The following is a 22700-nucleotide window of genomic DNA, read 5'->3' on the forward strand; positions in this document are numbered from 1 at the left end:
TGTCTGACACAGGTGCTGACTGCTCAGGGAGGACCCTTCCCAGACGCAGAGCCAGAAACAGTGCTCCTGGCTCTGGAGCGCCCCAGGCAGCACCCTTTGTGCTAGGCTGAATAACAGCCCCCGTAGGTGCCCATGCCCTAATGCAAATGTGAATCTGTTCCCTTACATGGCAAAGAGACTTTGCAGATGTGATTACTTTAAGACACTTGAGATTATACTGGATTATCTTGGTGAACCCAATCTAATCACAAGTGTCCTTCTCAGCTGAGTGAGGCATGAGGAGCAGGGTTGATAGAAGGAAATGTGATGAAGGAAGCAGAGGTCAGAAAAGATGCTATGCTGCTAGCCTTGACCATGGAAGGAGGCCACGAGCCAAGGAATGCAGGCAGCCTCTAGAAGCCAGAAAAGGCCATGGCACGGCTCCTCCCCTAGAGCCTGCAGGGGGCAGCAGGCCTCCTATCACCTTGCCTTGCAGCCCAGGGAGACGCTTCTGACTTCTGCCCTCCAGACCTGTAAGATAATACATTTGGGTTATTTTAAAACACTGTGTGTACTGGCTTGTCACAGCAGCATTGGGAAATTAATACGTTCTCCAGTGCCTTGCTGGGCCCTGGACTTCATAGTCCAGCCAGGAAAATGGTGAGCCTAGGAGGGTCAGTGAGCTGAACCGGCCCAGGTTTCAGAGCAAGGCAGCCCTGAGACAGAGCAGGTCCGAATCCAGCCCTGCCAGGGCCTGGCCTTCCGGAAAGCCAGCTCTGTTGCTGCTGAGAGCATCAAAGGATGCCAGAGCAGGAAGACTGTCCAGTTCAATCGGTGTGCCTGTGAGGGAGCCCAGGCCCCAAGAGGAGAGGCCACAGGGTGAGGGGTCGGGTCTCCTAAGTCTGTCACGCTGCCCACAACGCAAAGATACTTCCCTAACCTTAACTTTAACCCAATTCTAACCCTAACACGAGCCCTCCTTTAACGGTAATATAACCCCTGTCCCTGTCTTTATCCCCTAACCCACTAGAGCCTTCACCTTCTTGCTGTCTACTCTTTTGCTTGGTTTATCGAGGTGGCCGCTTGCCCTCTCAATCCATTTTGCACACAGCATGCCAAATGCTAAAACTGATCTTGTTCTAATTCCTAATCCAGCTTCATCTCCAAGCCCTACTCTAGACCACAAGAGTTTCCCCTCCTGGCAATGGCCCTCGCCTTATTGCAGGCTCTCTAGACACTAACCTGAATTTAGGTTCACTGCAGAACTGACCCAGCTGTGCAACGTCCTCTCTGAACCTTGGCTTCCTCATCTGCAAAGCGGGTTAAGGGTGTACAGGTACCTAAGGCTGAGCCTGGCTTCCATGGGGTCCCCTTCCTTAGGACGAGGCTGATGGCTTTCCCCTAGCCTCTATTTTTAAAAGATTTTTGAATTTTTAATAGAAGTGTGGTCTCCCTATATTGCCCAGGTTGGTCTCGAACACCTGGGCACAAGCAATCCTCCTGCCTTGGCCTCCCAGAGTGCTGGGAATTACAGGCATGACCCACTGTGTCTGGTCCCCTTAGCCTCTTTTCAAGTCCAGGGTGAGACCGAAGCAGCCTTAACCAGAATCCAGGTCTCAGTAGAACGGCCTCTGTGGCCAGTATCCTCTCAGATCTTCTGTGACTGCCCAGCTCACTGGAAATGGATGGAAAAATTGCCAAGAGAAAGAGTGAGAACCAGAGCTGGCTAGATGGCAGGAGGAAGGGGCAAGTCTAGGAAAGAGGGACTCAGGATGGGTGTCAGTGAGAGGGGAAGGCCTGGAGGGGTTTCCAGCCTCTGGTGCCTCTGGCTTCCAGTGTCATCCTTTCCCCTCCCAGGGCTGGGGAGACCACAGGGCAAGGGAAGGAAGTGTCTGGCCAGAGGAGCTAAGCCTTGTAAGGCCGTGGGTTGTGGAGTCAGGGCGCATCACCTCAGTGGCTGGCACCTGTCCGCCCTGGCTGCCCTGGCTTGGTTTGGGAAGTACAGAAACCCAAATTAGCAAGTGACAAAGCCCAGACCATCTGTCTTCCTGGCGGCCCCTCCTGACACAGGCTCTCCCCAACTAGTCAGGGACCTTTGCCTCAGTGACAGCCAACCCCGTGTCCCTCCTGTCTTCTCCACCCACCCCATCTTAAGCCCATTGTTGTTCCGGGGCCAGCGTTCTATGTCTGAGTTCTGAGAGGGGCAGGGCTGGGGGCTGAGGGGACTGGAGCAGAAGGAACAAAGAAACCAAAAGGCTGTCACCCTCCATTCTTCACCACAAACCAGCCTCACATGAAAGTTTGTGGCATTAGAGACAGCACAGTGAGTTAAGTCAACACACGACTTGGGAAGCAAACGGCCCTTCCACTCACCGGGAACACTCACTAGTGAAGCTTAGCAGTGTATCCCTCTGAGACTCCACTTGCTCATCTGTAAAATGGGGATAATGATGGTGCTCGCCCCGGGGGTTGCTATGAGGCTCCAATGAAGTGCTGTGTACTAAGATCATTGCAAAGGCCTGGCACAAGGCAAATGCTGAACAAATGTTGGTTCTTAGTATATACCCCTTGAGGTCTCACAGTAACGTTCTGAGGTAGGCACTATGGCTTACCCCACTCTACCCACGAGGAAACAGGCTCACAGTGGCTCAGCAATCACCCAGGATCCTGCAGCAAGGACGAGGCAGAGCTGAGAGCTGCACCCAGGTCTCTGTGCCAAAGTCCATGCTCCTTCACCATCCCTGCACATAGTAAGTGTTCAGTAAACAGGGGCCATTGTTGTGACTTTCATGTCCTCATCTTCAGCCAATACTGTGGCTTCCACAGGGAACTTGGAACGGACCAGTGCTGTGACCCCAAAGCTCAGTATACTTCATCCTAACATTAAAAACAGTAAATGGGCTGAACATGGTGCCTCGGGCCTGTAATCCCAGCACTTTGGGAGGCTGAGGCATGCAGATGGCTTGGGCTCAGGAGTTTGAGACCAGACTGGGCCACATGGCAAAAACCCCGTCTCTGCAAAGAATATGGAAATTACTTGAGTGTGGTGGTGCACGCCTGTGCTCCTGGCTACTGCGAAGGATGGCTTGAGCCCTGCAGGAGACCAAGGCCGCTGTCAGCCGAGATCACGTGCGACTGTACTCCAGCCCGGGCGACAGAATGAGACTGTGTCTCAAAAAAAAAAAAAAAGAAAAAGCAGCAAGTGATGCTTTGAATGACTGATTCTTGATGTAGCTAATTGTAAGAGGTTTGGCTGTGTAGTAACAAATAATATTAACCACTCTTTTTAGCCCTGAGACACCATGAGAGGAGCCTCTTCTTCCCCTCCAGGGAGGCCTGGGTAGCGCTGGAGATGGGGTGGGTGGAAGTGAAGGAGAGGCAGAGCAGAGGGAAGAGGGTGGGGGTCTTGTGGGTCCCTGCAGGCCCCAGCACGGGGCAGGCAGCGCTGCCTCTCACACCCTCCACCCTCCACACTGCCTCCCTGTGCCCCTGACTCCCTCCCACGCCCACCATCCTTTGTCAAACCTGTTGCTTCACTTCTCTCTTGAACGACCTGCCTTGAGTTCAGCATTGCCGCACACTGAATTCTCTTCTGGCCCATCTAGTTTCACCCACCAGCCCAGTGCCAGGATGAAGGAGGGAGGCCCAAAGGCCACCCCCATTCCCACCCCTGGCCCCCTTTTTCTGTGCTGCCGCCAAGCCTCTACACCCCGAGCCCGGGACTGGCAGTTCCTTGTCAGGTCCCCCAAAACAGGCTGCCTCTCCAGGAATCCCCATAATAAGTGGGTGAGGTTTTGCTGACCCTGTATGCCCAAGGACAAGGGAATGCAGAGGAAAGTGATGGAAAGTGAGCTAGCCAATTGGGTGTAGACCCCTCCCTAGAAACTAATTATTTTCAAGCTGGCACGTGAGCAGTTAGCAACCCTGGGAACTGGAACACCAGGTCACTGCATCCCTTTCCCAATGCCACCTCGTGCCGCCGCCCGCCAGGCCCCACCTAGCTCTCCTGCACAAGACGTTGTCTCCGATGCTCATTTGGTTCTAGGCGTGGCCTCTCCTGTGTTTCTGTGCACAGTTCTACCTTCCCTCTGAAAACTCTGTCCGCAGGGGCAGCTGATGGGGCTTCTCCCCTCATCTGTTCCCTCCGGACCCAGCATGGTGTGCAGCAGAACAGGCCCCTGCCCCCCCCCACCCCCAGTGGTTTTCAAACCCTTATAGTGCATCAGAATTTTGGGGTGGGCTTGTCAAAACATAGATTCTAGGCTGGGTGTGGTGGCTCATGCCTGTAATCCCAGCACTTTGGGAGGCCAAGCCGGGGAGATCACAAGGTCAGAAATTTGAGACCAGGCTGACCAACATGGTGAAACCCCACTGTCTCTACTAAGAATACAAAAATTAGCCAGGCCTGGTGGCTCACAACTGCAATCCCAGCTACTCAGGAGGCTGAGGCAGGAGAATTGCTTGAACCCGGGAAGCGCAGGCTACAGTGAGCCGAGATCATGCTACTGCACTCCAGCCTGGGAAACAGAGCAAGACTCTGTCTCAAAAAAAAAAAGAAAAAGAAAAAGAAACACCTAAACACACCCCTTCTAGGCAGACACGACACTTCCATCTGTGCTCACCCCTCAGCGGGGCCCCCGAACTGAGCATAAGCGGCCCCAGCCCCGGCCCATCCCCTGTGCTGCCCTCCCCACCTTGCTTCAGACCCAGAGAACTCTGGAGCCCCCCAGACACCCCTCTATAAGGCATCAGCCCAGGCCCTGGGACACATGATGAACCTTGGCTCCTGCCCCCACCACTGTCCTCAGCGCGGTGCGGCCCCGTGGATGGCCTGGGCAGCTGGACACAGCCCCTCGGTGCTCCTGATCCCCTCATGCCACGTTCACTCCATTCCCATCTTCCCATGCAGCAGATGGCGAGGGACAGAAATTATTTCCTTCTTTGCCAGAGGGACACACTTAGTGCCAAGGCTGAGGGGAGAGTGAGTCTGTGGGGGCAGCATCTCAGCCTGCCGTCCCTCCCCGGGGCCTGCTGGGCAGCCTAGCCCACGCCAGCACCAGGCCCGTGTGCCCAGCTGCCTAGACACCACCTAGCCCCTTCTCACTCTCTGGCCCCACCCTCAACCCCATCTGCTCCCTCTCTATTCTCCCTGTCACAGACAGGCCCAGCCACAGCCGCCGAGACAAACCAGAAATCTGAGGGTTACCCCTCTGCTTCCTCCCTTCTTCCTCACAGTCAGGGGAGCAGCAAGTCCTGTCCTGCTCCCCTCGGGGCCCCTGAGCCACCCTCCTCCACAGACCCACGCCAGGGTCTCTGCTCGGGCGCCGCCTTCTGCCAGCTTCACGGCAGCAGCCTCCTCTGCGGAAGCCTCTCCATCCCACCTCCTCCCAAACCACTTCCCTCGATGACAATATGGGGATGAAATGCAAACCTGTAGTCAAGTCACATGCGCCTTCACGATCACAGCCTCACAGCTCCCTGGCCCCTGTGCCCCCTGGCCCAGCTGCAGAGAACTATTCAACATCCCCAGAGCAGCGGAGGCGGCTCCGAAGGCCCTTCTCTCCCACTCCACCTACCCTCCAGGTCTCAGTGGAGCGCTGACTCGTCCGGGGAGTCCACCCTGACCACCCCTGGCTGCATCAGGAGCCACTCCTCCAGGCCCCACAGCCCTGTATGTCCCCCTTTCCGTACATGGCATCCACAATATCGAAGTCATCTGTTTAGTCATCTGGGAGAAACCTGAGTGTCGACACTACGTCTTACTCATTTTTGCATCTTCAGTGGGCAGCACGGTGCCTGACACATAGTAGCTGCTCAATAAATGCTCATTGAGTAAATGAATGAACAAGCACCCAATACAGAGGCAACTTCTGACCAGACGCAGCGCAGGCGATGGCCTCTCATGGCTCAGGAGGGATCTCTGTTTGTTTCTCTGGGTCCTGAAATAAGGCTGGGGGGCTCATAACTAGGGTTACAAGGAAAGGGCTGGCTCAGAAGCCATCTCGTTCGTGGTCTTGGCACCTGGAGTGTCTGGGCCCCAACTGGTCCTCCCCCGAGAGGAGCAGTGCAGCCGCTCACTGACCTTGACACAGGTGATGAACTGCTGGCCCCTCCAACAATGTGCTCAGACACACATAGAAACAACAGCTGGGCACTGGGCCTTTGTTGATGTTAAACTTAGGCCCTGGGAGGTCACCCTGAACTATGACCAGCCCCTCCACCCCGTGCCCAGGCTGGGGCCAGGAATGTCAGGGGGAAGCAGGTGCCAACACAGACAAAGAGCCCTGCCCCGGCATCTGGTGAGCATCCCGCCTCCCTGACCGCTTCCTCCTCCCACTCCATTCTCCTCCAAAGCCCCGTCCTCCTTCTTCCCTGCTCTCACGCCCTTGCCCCTACTCCATGATTATTTTGCAGGAGGCTTGGGAAGGAATTGAGCAAGGTGGGACCTTCTCAGTCAGCAAGTCTAATGAAGGTCCTTCCAGACCCCAGCCAGGATGGGACAGCCTCTCCAAAATGCTGAGGCTGGGCTGAGCCTCTTGCTGAGGGCGGGGCTTTCATGGAGTCCCACCCTATTCACCCTGGGGCAGGGTGGGGGGCAAGCTGCTACCCTCCTCTTCATGCAAGAAAGAGGAGGCCCCCTTTGCTTCCTTACACATGCGGACTCCCAGCCACACCTCCGCCCATCTCTTCGCTGGCCGCTCGTCGGGGCTCGGCTGTAGGAGAATTGGAACACAAAGCCCAGTTCCAAGGTGCTTGCTGTCCATCCAGCAGGGAAACGGGACTATACCCAGAGTGCAGCTGCTGCAGCAGAGGTCAGAAACCAAGCAGGGGCCTGGGGGCTAGGGGTGGACTGGATTCTCCCCACCAAAGCGGAAGGCAGAGGGGGATTCGGCCTCCTAAGACAGAACCCCTCCACCCCATCACGCACTATCCTGGGCTTGCAATGCGGTAATGCTTCTTGACGAGTGGTCCACCAACTCCTGGGGGGAGCATATTTGTCCTTTCATTGGGTTGGCATGTGCATTGATAGTGCAAAGGCAATGGTGGGTAAAACTGGTGCCTTATTCTTTCCCACATTGCGCTCCCTGGGGCCAAAAAGCCAGTTTTATTTAAGTGTCCTTGATGAAACAGGAAAAAATGTTAATTGCATTAAACGTGGTTAGCATATATAGGTAGCACTTCTGCCTTATACCAAAGTGTGATGGAGTGCATATCTGCATACCTATGTAAGCCCTCAGTGCTGTATTCCATCATGAAACGTCATTTTCACTCGAGAAAAGAACTGATTGAAAAACTATTGTCTGGATGCAATGGCTCACATTGGTAATTCCAACACTTTGGGAGGCCGAGGTGGGAGGATTACTTGAGCCCAGGAGTTTGAGACCAGCCTGAGGAACATATAAGACCCCATTTTTACAAAAAATACAAAAATTAGCCAGCCATAGTGGTGCACACTCGTGGTCTCAGCTACTTGGGAGGCTGAGGCAGGAGGATCGCTTGAGCCTGGGAGGTTGAGGCTGCAGTGAGCTAAGACGGCACCACTGCACTGCAGCCTAGGCAACAGAGTGAAACCCAGTCTCAAGGAAAAAAAAAAAAAAAAAAGGAAGAGAAGGGAAGAGATTGAGCCACTGCAATTCAGCAGTGGGACACCCGTCCAAAAAAAAAAAAAAAAAGGAGAGAGAGAGAGACAAAAAGAAAAAGAAAAATTACCGTTAACTGGACTTGACCACTGGTAGATATTTTCTCAGAAATGAACAAAGTAATAGAAAGAATCTCATTCTGTCGCCCAGGCTGGAATGCAGTACCCGGATCTCGGCTCACTGCAGCCTCCACCCCCAGATTCAAGTGATTCTTGTGCCTCAGCCCCCCGAGTAGCTGGGATTACAGGCATATACCACCCAGTCCAGCTAATTTTTGTGTTTTTAGTAGAGACAGGTTTTCGTCATGTTGGCTAGGCTGGTTTAGAACTCCTGACCTCAGGTGATCCTCCAGCCTCAGCCTCCCAAAGTGCTGGGATTACAGGCGTGAGCCACCGCACCCAGCCTAAACCTGTAACCCCAAGGAAAACAGCTCAGAATATTTGTTGCCAATTATACAATTCAAGCTTTCCAACAAAAATTTGAATCTTGAAAAGTTCTATTTGTCAATGGTGATATTAAGGATGAAATTTTTTATCATTGTTTAATGTATGAAATGTGTCAACATTTGGAAAATATGCATAACTTGGAACATCAGCATCCTCAAATGACCAAGGCATAATGTCACAAAATCATACATGGGTAAAAGATCTATTCAAAGTGCAAGACAAATCAATGGAATTCAATGTAACCGAGTATTAAAACTTTACTGATAGGTTTCAGATTGTACATTGTAGCTAACCCTTAAGAAACTCCCACTTATTTTTGATATGTAGTGCCCAAGAATATTCACAGTTCTCTGAAAAGGCTATTAAAATACTTCTCTCTTTTCTGACTACATATCTATGCAAAACTAGATATTTTCATTTGTATTTCTAGCAAACAGATTGACTGCAGAGCAGATAGGAGAATGCAACTGTCTTCTATTAGGCCTTTAATGAAAAGGATTCATAAAAATGTAAAACAATACCACTCTTCACTAGGTATTTCTGCTCCGTAATTTTATCACAAAACATTTAATTTATATTAAATAATAATACTTCATTTGTATTTTTTTCACATTATTTGTAATGTAAAATATATTGTTATATTATTTATAACATACAATAAAATGCTTAAGTTAACATGTAAGATGGACTTATTATAATCACTAAATGAATTAATATATTTTAGGCTGGGTGCAGCGGCTCACACTTGTAACTCCAGCAATTTGAGAGGCCAAGGCGGGTGGATCGTTTGAGCTCATGAGTTCAAGACCAGCCTGGCCAACATGGTGAAACCCCAGTCCCTACTAAAAATACAAAAATTAGCCAGGCATGGTGGCACTTGCCTGTAATCCCAGCTACTCGGGAGGCTGAGGCACGAGAATAGCTTGAACCCAGGAGGTGGAGGCTGCAGTGAGGCAAGACTGCACCACTGAATTCCAGCCTGGACAACAAGCAAGACTCTGTTTCAAATATGTATATGTTTAACTTTATTCTCAGTTTTAATTTCTGATATGGAGAATATTAATAGATTTAACTGACTTAAACAAAAGGCCTTTGAAGTCCTTAGCAAGCCATGTAAAGGGGTCCTGGGTCTCCCTCTGTTGCCCAGGGTGTCACAAACTTCTAAGCTCAAATGATACTCCCACCTCGGCCTCCCAAAGCCTTGGAATTACAGGGGTAAGCCACTGAGCCCCACCAAGGGTATAAACGCTTTGTTCAAGGTTGGTGACCTGGGGCTGCTACCTTGCAATTTGACTTGACACCCTTTATTGTTAGTTTGAGAGCCGATATTCTGTACTTTTAGTAGGTTCTTATTGTTATCCTGATTCACATTATCATCTACAAAATAACACAAAAGATGAAATGATCAAGAAAAAATAAAGTACGATTTTTAATTATGTCCAATGGCAGCCAGTAACAGGATTCAACCAAGAATTTTTTTTTTTTTGAGACGGAATCTCTCTGTGTCACCCAGGCTGGAGTGCAGTGGCTCAGTCTTGGCTCACTGCAACCTCTGCCTCCCAGGTTCAAGCAATTCCTCTGCCTCAGCCTCCCGAGTAGTTGGGACTACAGGTGCATGCCACCATGCCTGGCTAATTTTTGTATTTTTAGTAGAGACGGGGTTTCACTGTGTTGGCCGGGCTGGTCTCGAACTCCTGACCTCAGATGATCCACCCACCTCACCCTCCCAAAGTGCTGGTATTACAGGCGTGAGCCGCCGCTCCCCACCCAAGAAATTTTTAATATACAAGTTATTGCATGTAAGATGAGCCATTGCTAGTGAGCTCCAGGTATTTTGTGGTTTAATAAAATGTCCCTAAGGCATTGCATGAAACAGTGTCATTATAAAACTGTGATTTTTGTTTCAGCCCTCTGTGTGGGTTATGTGAGAAAACCCTGGCATTGGCTGAATTTCTATTCCTGGAATAAAGAGATAAAGTTCTTCTTCTTGCCACCAGAGGGAGCATTTGTGAGCATCCGGTGTGTGTGTGTGTGTTTTTGAGTGTGTGTGTGTGTGGGGGGGGTGTGTATGTGTGTGTGGGGTGTGTGTGTGTATGTGTGTGTGGGGTGTGTGTGTGTATGTGTGTCAGGGGTGGGTGGGTGTGGGGGGGTGGGGGGGGTAGGGTTATGGTGTGTGTGTGTGTATGTGTGTGTGTTTAGAGAGACAGAGAGAGAGAGAGAGAAAGAGAGAATGTGTGGGCAACCTGTTTGTGACCTACCATATGCCTGAGATCACTTGGTGTGAAACTTTCAGAGTGGCTGATGGTATGTGAACGTCCCTCTTCCCCATTCCACCCTCCCCTCTCCCTCCACCCACATGATAAACAATCAAAAATGTTTCTAGTCCCAGCCTCTTACTCACCCCTCCCTGAACCTTCCCTGCTTGCTCGTTCACAGCTAGGTGATCTGGGTCGATTCCAGGGCTAAAGCTTGGAGAGCAACAAATACAACTCATCTGCAGCGTCTTGCAAGGCAGTTACTGCAACCCCAACCTAGCTGCTTTGGACACGTCTATCTTTCTTAAAGTGAGGTCTCACTGTAGTCCCGGAATTCCCTTGAGAATCTAAGTGATCTGTGGTGCTTAACTTTTAAGGAGGCGGCGGCAGGGAGGGCTCAAGCTTCCTATGAAAACTTTTGCAAACCAAAAGCATTCACACATATCATTTTGAAAAGCCAAAAGCTGTCACACAGCAATTCCAGGGGGCTCAGAGACCCTCTGGAACCCATTCAAGGACGCGCATGGGAAGGATGCCTGACCAGCAGTGTGTGCACAAGTGTCTCTAAAGACTTCATGGCGATTCATCCCAGGAAGAGACACCTGCTGCAGTAGCCCCTGCTCCTCTCCGGGCATGGCCAACGGTGACGCTGAGAAGCCAGGAAAGAGCTTTGAGAGAAGGCTGCTGACCCTCAAGGGAGGTGTGGAGCAGGGAGTGAGTGGACGGTCCTGATGCCTCAGGAGGCCCAGGTACGAAGACAATTCCCATTTCCACTACTGAAGGATATCGAGGTTCCCAGGGTGCCTTGTGGAGTCCAGAGAGCCAAGAATCTCACAGCCCGTAACAAAAGGACATTCACTCCCACCTCCAGGGGCAGCCACCTCAAAATAATTCAGGACGTCCAGCCTGGAGCGAAATACGCTCTTGCTATGTTCTGCCGCTTATCCTCTCCACCTGCCTTGATAAATGTGAACTTTTTGTCACTCAGTCTGAATCCAGACAGAAGGGAAGCCTGCTTTTCCTGCCTTCTTGGCCACATGAATGTATAAAAACTCCGCAAACATTTGTAATACATGCAATAACATGTGTTTTGCTGTCATACTGAGAAGGTAGTGATGAATTCTCTTAGAGGGGACTCAAGAGAAGCTTTGCAGAGGGCATAAGCCCTGAGCTGGGTTTTGTAGGAAGTATAGGAGTTCATCAGGCAAGCAAGGACAAAGGGCACTACAGACCCAAGGAAGAGCCTGGCCAAGGCACAGTGGCATAGGAAACTGTGTGGGGAACTCTAGCAAGTTACTCTTGCTATGGAAGAGAAGAAGTTTGCGAATAAGCCCCAGGGGACATGGACATGTTCTTTTTAGTTTTGTTTGAGACAGCGTCTTGCTCTGTCACCCAGGCTGGAGTGTAGTGGTGCAGTCTCGGCTCACTGCAACCCCTGCCTCCCGGGTTCAAGCAATTCTTCTGCCTCAGCCTCCTGAGTAGCTGGGACTACAGGCACACACAACCATGTCCAGCTAATTTTTATATTTTTGGTAGAGACAGGGTTTCACCATGTTGACCAGGCTGGTCCCAAACTCCTGACCTCAGTTGATTCACCCCCTTTGGCTTCCTAAAGTGCTGGAATTACAGGCGTGAGCCACCACGCCCGGCCATGGACGTGTTTTAAAGGGAGGCAGAGGAAGACACTCAGAAGAGGTGAGAAAAAGAGACAGGGCTAGAATAAGATTAGCATGATGTCACAGAAGTCAAGGGGAGACAGAGTCCTGAAGGGACTATTAATATGATAATGAATGTGATATTGTTAATTATATAACTAATTAAATAGTTAAAGTCCTCAAAACCATCTCTGGAAAAAAGCATGGGCCTCAGATCCTGCCGTGGCTTGTGTTTCTTTTTCCCAGGTGCATCCTCAAACTTGGCAAAATAAACTTCTAAATCAGTCAAGATCTGTCTCATACTTGTTGGTTTACCAAACACACAATGCAAAGAACAAACGAAACATCAAAAAACTATGATCAATATTTCCAAAGACAGAGAGATAATACGTCCATGAAATGAGAAGAGAGTCCATACAAAAAAGGAAAAACGGACCTTCAGGAAACAAAAGGAGCTCTTAATAGGACATGAAAGCAACTATAAAATGTGCATTAGAAGGGCTAGAAAATAAAGTTGAAGACAGATTCCAGAGGCACAAAAAAAGGACGGAAAATAGATCAAGAAAGATAATAAAATTCAAGGATCATCCAGGAAGTCAATATTTTACTACTTGGAGCTCCAGAAAAAGAGAACAAAGAGCCGGAAATGGAGATAGTCGCCAAAGAAATGAAACTCACAGCGCTGCAGGGGCCAGGCCTCACCAAGTCCCATCTCTATTAACCACGAAGACCTGAGGCACAGGAGACAGAGAAGACATTTGAAACTTCCAAAGAGAAAAATGGGTCACACACAAAAATTCAAAGTTGGACAGTTTGAGGCTTCTGAAGAGCAACACAGGAAACTAGAATGCAATAGAAAAATCTCTATAAAAATCTTTTTTTTTTTTTTGAGACAGCCTCGCACTGTTGCCCAGGCTGGAGTGCCCTGGAACAATCTCGCCTCACTGCAACCTCCAACTCCCAAGTTCAAGCAATTCTCTTGCCTCAGCTTCCGAAGCAGGAAGGATTACTGGCGCATGCCAACACGCCCAGCTCATTTTTGTATTTTTAGTAGAAACGGGGTTTCACCATGCTGGCTAGTCTGGTCTCGAACTCCTGACCTCAAGTGGTATGCCCACCTTGGTGTCCCAAAGTGCTGGGATTATAGGCATGAGCCACTGCACCCTGCCCAAAAAATTATAAGAGAAAATAATTTTCAACTAGAATTCTAAGTATGCTCAACTAAACTATCAATTAACTGTCAAGGTAGAAGAAAGATATTTTCCAGCTGGGCTTGGTGGCTCACACTTGTAATCCCAGCACTTTGAGAGGCCAAGGAAAGCAGATCACTTGAGCTCAGGAGTTCGAGACCATCCTGGCCAACATGATAAAACCCCCATCTCTACTAAAAATACAAAAATTAGCCGGGCATGGTGGCACATGCCTGTAATCCCAGTTACTCAGGAGGCTGAGGCAAGAGAATTGCTTGAACCCAGGAAGTGGAGGTTGCAGTGAGCTGAGATCGTGCCACTGCACTCCAGCCTGGGCAAAAGGGCTAGACTCAGTCTCAAAAAAAAAAAAAAAAAAAAAAGGAAAAGAAAAAAGAAGAAAGGTATTTTCAAATATGCAAAGTTTCTAAATTCTCTTGCCTCTTTTCTCACGAAGCTACTAGAGATTGGGTTTTACCAAAATGAAGGGGCAAATCACCAAAAGGCAGGCATGGGGTTCAGGGAATTTGGGATCCTGTAGGTAAGAGGCAAAGGGAATTCCCAGGGCACTAGAGAGGGAAGCTCCAGCATCACTAACGATTATATAGGAGGCCCAGTAAGTAGCTAGCACAGATTAGAGCGGGAGACTAGGGGCAAGGCATATGGAAGAGAAAAAAGAAAGGAGAGAAGAGAGAAGAACGCTCATAACTTCCTCACAGGTTGGGATCTACCGAGCCCTCTAGGCCATCAGGAAAAAGAGGCCAATTTAGTCATGAATACATACATAGACAACTAAGCAAATAAAAACATGGCAAAACTTAACTTCAGAGGAAACCAAAAGTCATACACAAAGGGAATGTTAATCACAACATACTGCATGGGATGTAAAACAATTTAATCAAAGTTATGTAACTTTTTTTTGTGAGACAGAGTCTCGCTCTGTCGCGCAGGCTGGAGTGACGGTGGTGCTATCTCGGCTTGCTGCAACCCCTGTCTTCCAGGTTCAAGGGATTCTCCTGCACAGCCTCCCAAGCAGCTGGGAATACAGGCGCGTGCCACCACGCCCAGCTAATTGTTTTGTATTTTTAGTAGAGACAGGTTTTTACCGTGTTGGCCAGGACAGTCTCCATCCCCTGACCTTGTGATCTGCTTGCCTCAGCCTCCCAAAGTGCTGGGATTACAGGCATGAGCCACTGCGCCCGGCCACTACTTTTCACTTAACCAAAACTTGAGTTGAAGCTACATGTATGGAGAGGATGGGCGATGGGCTTGCATGCGGTTTGCTAGAACACTGTGCTTGCCTTCTGTCACAAGAAGTCAGTTTAGATAGTATTTATTTATTTTTTTTAATCTATTTATTTGTTTATTTATTTTTGAGGTTAAGTTTCACTCTGTCACCTAGGCTGGAGTGCTGTGGTGAGATCCTGGCTCACTGCAACCTCTGACCCCCGGATTCAAGTGACTCTCCTGCCTCAGCCTCCAGAGTAGCTGGGACTGCAGGCGCCCACAAGCATGCCTGGCTAATTTTTGTATTTTCAGTAGAGACAGAATTTCACCATGTTGTCCAGGCTGGTCTCGAACTCCTTGAGTCAGGTGATCCACCTGCCTCGGCAGCCAAAAGTGCTGGGATTACAGACATTAGCCACTGCGCCCAGCCTAGCTAGTGTTTAAACTGAAAACTCTACAAAGAGCACTATCAGGCTGTTGTTGGAAGTACACATTGGAATATCAGAAAAATTAAGACTTAAAGTGGTTGCCAGCCAGGCGGGTGGCTCACGCCTGTAATCCCAGTACTTTGGGAGCCCAAGGCAGGAGGATCACCTGAGGTCGGGAGTTCAAGACCAGCCTAACCAATATGATGAAACCCTGTCTCTATTAAAAATATAAAAACTAGCTGGGCATGGTGGTTCATGCCTATAATCCCAGCTACTCGGGAGGCTGAGGCAGGAGAATCACTTGAACCCAGGAGGTGGAGGTTGCCGTGAGTGAAGATTGTACCATTGCACTCCAGCCTGGGCTACAAGAGCAAGATTCTGTCTCAAAAAAAAAAAAAAAAAAAAAGTGGTTGCCTTTAGGGAGAGTGGGACACAGGAAACTGCTAGAAATCTGGTACTTTTTTGTCTTTCTAAGCTGTGACCATTCATTATCTTCATAAAAATAATAATTGGCTAATAAAAACAAGCATGTGGGCATATGTGAAGAAGTGAGAGAGTGAGCTTCTTTTTCAAGGAGGTTGGATTTTAAAATATGTAAAAATAGGCGGGAGCGTAGAGTAGGCCGTGCATTCCGTTCCAAGGACACTGTGTGCCCGCGGAGTAGCCATCATGAGCAAAGCTCACCCTCCCGAGTTGAAAAAATTTATGGACAAGAAGTTATCATTGAAATTAAATGGTGGCAGACATGTCCAAGGAATATTGCGGGGATTTGATCCCTTTATGAATCTTGTGATAGATGAATGTGTGGAGATGGCGACTAGCGGACAACAGAACAATATTGGAATGGTGGTAATACGGGGAAATAGTATCATCCTGTTAGAAGCCTTGGAACGAGTATAAATAATGGCTGTTCAGCGGAGAAACCCATGTCCTCTCTCTCATAAGGCGGAAAGTAGCATGGTGGTTGCCCGGCCTGGGGGAGGGGCGGGGAGTTATTGTTTCATGGGTACAGAGTTTCAACTTTGCAAGATGAAAAGAGCTCTGTGGATGGACGGTGGTGACGGCTGCACAACAGCGTGGCTGTAGTTAACGCCACCGAGGTCTACTCTTAAGCATGGTTAATATGAGCTTTGTGCAGCGGAGCATCGCAGCCAATGAGGTTTATCTGAGACTCCATTATTGCTAATTGAAAACTTTTCCCAATACCCCACCATGATGACTTGAAATATAGTCGGCATTGGCAATTTTTGACAGTCTCTACGTAGACTAAATTTAAAAAGAAAAAAAACACATGGTTAATATGGTAAATTAGATTAAGCGTATCTGCCATAATAAAAAAAAAAAATTGAAAGAGAAAAGAGAAAAGAAAAGAGCACCAGTGGCCAGATTGGCTTCAACAGAAAAGGAACCTAATCCCTGAGGCAGGAGGGAAGAGAGGGATAGATACAGAGAGAGAAGCTGGGAATTTGCATGGAATCAGGAGGTTAAGCACATCCAATCCTTGGCTGTTTCAGGGAAGGAAAAGGTAAGGGTGTTTGCTAAAATGCAAGGAATGTGGGGGCCAGATGGGGTGGGGTGAGGATAGGGGAGCGCCATGCCTGTCTTGGGGCTCCTCTGAGTCAGGGATGCACACAAAATTATGTCTGGAAACCAAAAACAACTTAAAATCATTTAAATCTTAGCTAAAGTCCCTTTCCCCTTCTGAAAGAAAAGTCAAAGAGGCAGTTACGTTCATGATGGCCAGCCTTCTCTCCACCTCTGGATCTCACACGGAGCAGCTCTCCCAGCTCCACCTCATTCCTGCTTCCTGTTCCTGGAAGCCTCTCTCCCAGCTCTGCCCCTGCAAACCCTGCCCAGAGCCCGTGGGAGGGGAGGAATAGGCTGAGGCGGGCAGGGCTTAGTGCCACAGAGACCCTCAGGGCCAGGAAAGGACTTGGTGTTTGTCTGGGGCCAGGGAGTCCAGAGGGTGACCTTGGTACAGGCCTCTGAAGCCTGAGAGAGGGGAAGGGGCAGGAGGGCAAGAAGGGACAGACTCAAGACGATGCTGGGTCTCACCATGTGAATGTCTGTGACCCTCTACAGTTTGTTTGTTTGTTGTGTTTTGTTTGAGATAGAGTTTTACTCTTGTCATCCAGGCTGGGATGCAATGGTGCAATCTTGACTCACTGCAACCTCCACCTCCAGGGTTCAAGCGATTCTCCTGCCTCAGCCTCCCGAGTAGCTAGGATTACAGGAGCCCACCACCACTCCCAGCTAAGTTTTGTATTTTTAGTGGAGATGGGGTTTCACCATATTGGCCAGGCCAGTCCTCACCTCAGGTGAACCACCCGCCTCAGCCTCCCAAAGTACCGGGATTACAGACGTGAGCCCCAGGCCCGCCTCCCTCTAAAGTTCACATGTTGAAATCCTCACCTGCAACGTGATGGTGTTAGGAGGTGGGGCCTTTGGGAGGTGATGAGGTCATGAAGGTAGAGCCCTCATGAATGGAATTAGTGTCCTTTTGAGGAGAAACATAAGACAGATTATTTTTCTCTTGATTATGTAAGGATACAAGAAGAAGACAGCCATCTGCAAACAAGGGGGAGACCCCGCAGCAGACAAAGAATCTGCCGGCACCTTGAGCTTGGGTTTCCCAGACTCCAGAACTGTGAAAAATAAATTGTTGTTTAAGCCACGGTCTGTGGTGTTCTATCAGCCCCAGCTAACTAAGATAGCAGAGAAAGGCAGAGGGAGCTATGCAAGCAAACGTATGAAGGGAAAAAAGTGGAGGCATTGTAGAGCCCTGCAACCTCCCTTTGTGGCCAGAACATAGGGAGCTGGTGGGAAGGGAGGGAAGAGAGGAAGGCTCACGTCATCAAAAAGGCTTTGAATCCTGGCTAAGTGATGTGGACCCACTCTACGGGCAAAGGCATCCTCTGATTCATTTTAGGGCATGCAAGATCATCAAACCTGAGTTTTAGAAAGGTAACTGTGTTGATAGTGGGGCAGGGACTGTGGGCAGGAAGGGAGGTAGGAGGAGTCAGGTGATTCAGATAAGCCGCAGTGACTCCTGGCCCAGGGTAGAGGCAGAGGCGTATTTATCAGATATTGATTGCCCACCTGATCTCAGTCAATTTCCTTGGGGATCTCAATGCACTCATTCACACTAAAGTGTAAATAACAAGACCTGGCTTTTACCTCCCCCGGACCATTTATATTTTGCCAGAAAAGAGTCTGGTGGTAGAAAGACTGGAGCTTGAAGCTTTCTGACTGTGCTACTAATATGGTTTGGATGTGTGTCTCTGCCCAAATCTCATGTTAAATTGTAATCTTCAGTGTTGGAGGTGGGACCTGGTGGGAGGTGGTTGGATCACGTGGGTGGATTTCTCATGAATGGTTTAGCACCATCTCCTTGGTGCTATCCTCGTGATAGTGAGTGAGTGAGTTATTGCAAGATCTGGTTGTTCAAAAGTGTGCAGCACCTGCCAGGCGCAGTGGCTCACGCCTGTAATCCCAGCATTTTGGGAGGCCAAGGCAGGCGAATCACGAGGTCAGCAGTTCGAGACAAGCCTGGCCAACATAGTGAAAACCCATCTCTACTAAAAATACAAAAATTAGCCAGATGTGGTTATGGGCACCTATAGTCCCAGCTACTTGGGAGGTTGAGGTAGGAGAATTGAACCCAGGAGACAGAGGTTGCAGTGAGCTGAGACCACGCCATTGCACTCCAGCCTAGGTGACAGAGGGAGACTCCATCTCAAAAAAAAAAAAAAAAATGTGTCGCACCCTCCTCTCTCTCTTTCTTCCCCCTGCTCCTGTCATGTAGGATGCTGCTCTGGCTTTGACTTCTGCCATGAGTAAAAGCTCCCTGAGGCCTCCCCAGAAACAGACGCTGCCATGCTTCCTGCACACCCTGCGGAGCCGTGGGCCAATCAAACCTCTTTTCTTTATAACAGTGTGAGAATATTTCTCACAGGTATTTCTTTGTAACAGTGTGAGAATGCACTAATACAGCTATCAACAGACCAGGTGACCTCGGTCAGTTTATCTTCTATGAACTTCAGACTCATCTATAAAATGGGAAACAATGGCGCTAACATCGAGATTGTTGTGAAAGCTAAATGAGGTCATGTCAATGAAGAGAGCCCTGTGAGTCATCAAGAGCAATGCTGGCCTTTTAATGAAACTGAATGAATGAAGTATTCATGGTAGAAGTTTCAGGCATGAGCAGCGAAGCTGAGGCTGGTGATGTTTTACTCATGGTAGGATCCCACCTTCAGGCAGCTGCCCCCACATGAAGCTTAGGGGCTTCAGGAGAATAGACACAGGAGCTTACGCACCAAGGAACAGTAATAACTGCAACTGCTGGCCGGGCGCGGTGGCTCACGCCTGTAATCCCAGCACTTTGGGAGGCCGAGGCGGGTGGATCACGAGGTCAAGAGATCGAGACCATCCTGGTCAACATGGTGAAACCCCGTCTCTACTAAAAATACAAAAAATTAGCTGGGCATGGTGGTGCGTGCCTGTAATCCCAGCTACTCAGGAGGCTGAGGCAGGAGAATTGCCTGAACCCAGGAGGCGGAGGTTGCGGTGAGCCGAGATCGCGCCATTGCACTCCAGCCTGGACAACAAGAGCGAAACTCCGTCTCAAAAAAAAAAAAAAAAACTGCAACTGCTACAATGCCACACTTGACATATTCAAGCCTTGGAGAAAAGCTCTAAGTACAGTAGATTCTTGGTATTTGGGAAGTTATATTGTATAAAGTCTCTGGGAACCCTCAATTAGCAAATACTGTCCAATTGTTCCTAGCGGAAATACAGAATTATGTTCTTGCAAGCTGTGGTCACAATGTTTTTTTGTCAATTTTTAAAATCAGTTTGTAGCTGGGCACCATGGCTCACACCTGTAATCCCAGCACTTTGGGAGGCCGAGGCAGGCAGATCACTTAAGTTCAGGAGTTCGAGACCAGCCTGGCCAACACAGCGAAACCCTGTCTCTACTAAAAAATACAAAAATTACCCAGGTATGATGGCACATGCTTGTAATCCCAGCTACTTGGGTGGCTAAGGCACGAGAATCAGTTGAACCCGGGAGGCAAAGGTTGCAGTGAGCCAAGATCGTGCCACTGCATTCTAGCCTGGGCAGCAGAGTGAGACTCTGTCTCAAAAAAATAAAATAAGATAAAAATAAATAAATAAATGAAATCAATTTATAACCTTGTATGATATGTGTTTCTGTTTAAAGACACCTCACTGAGGCATGGTGGTACTTCAAGAGGCCAAGGGGAGGCAGAAGGATCCCTTGAGCTCAGGAGTTTGAGACCAGCCTGGGCAACACAGAAAGACCTCATCTCTACTATATATATATATGCCGCCAGGCATGGTGGTGAGCACTTGTGGTCCTAGCTACTGAAGAGGTTGAAGTGGGACGATCTCTTGAGCCTGACAGGTCAAGGCTGCAGTGAGAAGTGATGGCACCACCTCACTCCGGCCTGGGTGACCAGAGTGAGACTCTCTCTCAAAAAAAAAAAATAAAAGGTGTTACATTTAATATTTGTTGTTGTTCATTAACACTGAACTCAGAGCCAACAGCACTGTAACTCATAACTGCACAAAGCTTATCTGACACATATTTTCTCCATCAGGCACATCACAGCCTTCTTGCACTAAGGAACGCCAGACAGCACTTCAGCGCTATGCTTGGTGGCAATTTTGAACCGTAAAATCACCAACAAAAAACAAGGATATGCAAAAATACCATGGCACTAAACAGACCAAGAAAAAGACCCTTGCTTACAGATGAGAACTGAAGTGAGAAGCCAACGTGTCAGCTTATTTGACTCAAATTTTTTGACATTCTGTACAGCTGCCAGCAATCACAGCTCCTCGAGTACTGATCTGGGGGTTACCAATACGATTTAGCAGGTACACTCATTTGCAAATATGGAAGCCACAAATAACAGGGACCCATTGTGTTGCTCTCACAATTCTACAGAACAAGAAACAGGCTGCTCAAGGTAAACATCTTGCACCTAGCCAGCAAATGGGAGAGCCAGGATTCAAACCCCCGCAGTCGGACCACCAGGATTTTAGCACCATTTCACACTATTGCTTCTCATTTTACAAATAACACCCTGAGGCCCAGAGAGGTTGCTGAATCACCTAAGGCTACACAGTTGTTGGGGGCAGTGTGGGGGCTGATCCCAAGTCCTGGATCCACGGATGGTTTTTTGGTCACAAAGGGACCCTCCCTTTCATGGAGTGCCTGACCTGCCTGTGTTGTGCTATCTTGCTTCTCATAATCTTTCTCTCCCACTCCACCCGGGGACCCTGGGAACAGGATGGGGACTGGGGAGCTGGGGTCGGATGAGTCATCCTGAGAGATGGAATCTGACTTCTTACTAGCTCAGGCAGACATCTGGGTGGGTGAGTGCAGGTTGGGCCACCAGGGGGCGCCCCCACCCTCCCCACACCCCATATCCGGCAGCTCCCAGCACTCATAGGGCGCGCCAGAGTGGTCCAGGAAAAGGCAAAACAACAATGGGGTAATTGATGCAAATGCACCATGAAAGACAAATTGTTCAGATGAAGCGCATTCCAGGCTCCTGCCAAACGCCCAGGGTGTGTGGAATTTCAAGGAAAAACTGAGTAGATTTGGGCAGTCTGGCTGGGCCGACGTGCCCCCTGACCCGGCTTCCAGCCTGAGCCACACCTCCCTTCCCTGGAATGTTGCAGGCTTGGCCTGGGCTCCCAGGGGCCGACCCTGGCATGGGGGTGGGGAGGCAGTGGGAAGGGACAGAACAGGTGGAGTGATGAGAGGACCCTGACCTTCACTGCAAACAGGACCCTGGCACCCACGCTTTCAGATGGCCTTCTGGCCTCTTGAGTAGATTCGCCACACATGCTCCATCCCCACTCCCAGAGCTGCTGTGAATGCTGGCGCTTCCTCTTCCTCCCTGGGTGGCCTCAGGTAAAGCCTTCCTTCTGTTTGAACCTCTGTTTTCTCATCTGTAGAATGGGGGTAATCATCTTTTGCATTTATACCCCACACGGTTGTGAGGATCAAATGAGAAAGGTCTGGAAACTTCTGTTCCTTTCTGTTCAGAAAAGGCCACTCCTCAAGCTCCACCAGAAGCCACCCAGAGCAGCCAATCTCCTGAATCCCCCAGACTCCAGAAACCCAAAACTTGCCACCCACCCCTACCCCTGTCTCCCTGGAGACCTCTGGGTGACCCTGGCCCCAGCACCGGCCCTATAGAAAGACTCTCAGCCTCCCTCCCTCCGCAGGATCTGAACTTCCGACCACCCCCAACACACGGAGGGTGGAGCAGGATCTGAGGCTGAGGCCTGCACAAGGGCCCCTTGTCCTGCTGGGCTGCCTGGCACGATCTGTCCTGTCCCAAGGAGGCTCGCTGGGACTATTGTCTTTCTGTTGTGGCCTCGGGGAGGGATAGATCATGGCTCATCAGGGCCAGGCCAGAGGGACCAGGCTCACACTCCAGCCCATCTTCTACAGCGGTAGGTGCTGATACCTTCCTCCCACCCCACAATGGCCAGACATGTGCCAGGATTTGCTCTGTACCCTTCCAGCCTGCTGGGTCCCATTGCTAATCACAGTGCCTCCACACCCTGCCTCCTGCCCTTGCCCCTCCTGAAAAAGCTCAGTTCCCATCTATCTTGATAACCCCCATCCCATCCTTGTTCCTTTGCTGCCTTTATTATATGAGCTATACTAAATCACGCAATGCACCTAACAGTATTGGCCCACAATTAACTTTCAACATAATGCTAGTATTGCCCGGCTACCATTCCAAATCACTCAGGATAAGGATTTATTTTATTTTATTGTTTTTATTTTATTTTTTTGAGATGGAGTCTCCCTCTGTCACCCAGGCTGGAGTGCA

The 22700-nt window shown here is 49.4% G+C and overlaps 1 non-coding gene and 1 pseudogene across 2 annotated transcripts; both read left to right on the top strand.

Moving 5' to 3' along the window:
• The first annotated feature begins 15426 nt into the window (after positions 1-15426).
• Positions 15427-15759, top strand: LOC116558595 (annotated as a pseudogene). Its single transcript, XR_004272086.1, has one exon. The product of XR_004272086.1 is annotated as a small nuclear ribonucleoprotein G pseudogene (transcript).
• Positions 15760-15943: 184 nt separating this feature from the next.
• LOC116559114 lies at positions 15944-16083 on the top strand. The gene has a single exon (XR_004272312.1). It is a non-coding gene; the product is annotated as a U4 spliceosomal RNA (small nuclear RNA).
• The last annotated feature ends 6617 nt before the right edge of the window (positions 16084-22700 follow it).

The sequence above is a fragment of the Sapajus apella genome, unplaced genomic scaffold, assembly GCF_009761245.1.
Source record: "Sapajus apella isolate SASKATOON/1434 unplaced genomic scaffold, GSC_monkey_1.0 scaffold22, whole genome shotgun sequence".
Taxonomy (NCBI): Eukaryota; Metazoa; Chordata; class Mammalia; order Primates; family Cebidae; genus Sapajus; species Sapajus apella.